Source organism: Primulina eburnea, chromosome 2, assembly GCF_022965805.1.
Source record: "Primulina eburnea isolate SZY01 chromosome 2, ASM2296580v1, whole genome shotgun sequence".
NCBI lineage: Eukaryota > Viridiplantae > Streptophyta > Magnoliopsida > Lamiales > Gesneriaceae > Primulina > Primulina eburnea.
Window position 1 is genome coordinate 5535748 of NC_133102.1, and position 1325 is coordinate 5537072.

Here is a 1325-nt window from a genome sequence, read left to right on the forward strand (position 1 = left end):
CAAAACGAGAGACGAATTGAGATGCCACGCCGCATACCCATGTTAGAGTATGCCCAGCCTTCTTTGAATGGTGCACGCCCCAGCATTGTGAGGCCGATTGTGCGGGCAAACCAATTCGAAATAAAACCAGCCATTATCCAGATGATTCAGAACACCGTCCAATTTGGAGGAACTGCTGTGGACGATCCAAACACACACATCGCGGATTTTCTTGAGATTTGCGATACTTTTAAATTTAATGGAGTTTCTGATGATGCTGTTAGACTGCGTTTATTTCCTTTCTCTTTGCGTGATAAAGCTAAAGCTTGGTTGAATTGTTTACATGTAGGTTCGATAGCTACATGGGAGGACATGGCGAAGGCGTTTCTCATCAAATACTTTCCTCCATCGAAGACCATGAAGCTGCGGGCAGACATCACAACATTTGCTCAGTTCGATCAAGAGTCACTATATGAGGCATGGGAGCGTTTCAAAGATCTATTACGAAGATGCCCACATCACGAGTTGCCACTTGGGTTAGTCGTTCAAACCTTCTATTATGGTTTGCTTACTCCTAACCGTACTATGATAGATGCTGCTGCGTGTGGGAACCTGTTGAGGAAGACTGCGGAAGAAGGATATGAGTTGTTGGAGGAGATGGCTGCTAGCAGTTATCATCCTCAATCTGACAGAAACAACCAGCGGAGAAGTGCAGGAGTGCACCAGGTAACTGATTTTTCTGCTATTACTGCACAACTTGATGCTTTAAACAGGAAAATAGATGGCTTGAACTTGGGTGGCACGGCTATGCGTTTGCAAGAGGTATTCTGTGAGAAATGTGGAGGTGAGCACTATGTGAAGACTGTCAAGATGATAATCCATTCTATGTGCCCGAAGGAGCACCTGTACATCAAGTGGGAGTCCAAAACCGTCCACGGAATGACCCTTACTCGAATACATACAATCCGGGATGGAGGCAACATCCCAACTTCTCATGGGGCGGTCAAAACAATCAGAATAGGCCGCAGAGAGGACAAAAATATGGGAAACAACCGATGTACAGATCCGATCCTCCTAGAGAAGAAAAGTCAAACTTGGAACAAATGATGACTAAGTTTATCTCATCCACTGAAACTCGACTCCAAAACCAAGATGCATCAATAAAGGGGCTCGAGAATCAAATTGGACAATTGGCCAAGATGATAGCAAGTCGAGAGCCGGGCACCTTGCCAAGCAACACCGAAACTAATCCAAAAGAGCAAGTAAAGGCCATTGAGTTGAAGAGTGGAAAGATTTTGGAGCCTAGAGAGAAAGAGAAACGCCAAGTACCGGATGAGCAGGCTGAA

General features: G+C 45.3%; 1 non-coding gene across 1 annotated transcript; it reads right to left on the reverse strand.

Moving 5' to 3' along the window:
• Window positions 1–400: 400 nt before the first annotated feature.
• LOC140824856 (small nucleolar RNA R71) lies at window positions 401–506 on the reverse strand. Its single transcript, XR_012116475.1, has one exon. It is a non-coding gene; the product is annotated as a small nucleolar RNA R71 (small nucleolar RNA).
• Between the last annotated feature and the right edge of the window lie 819 nt (window positions 507–1325).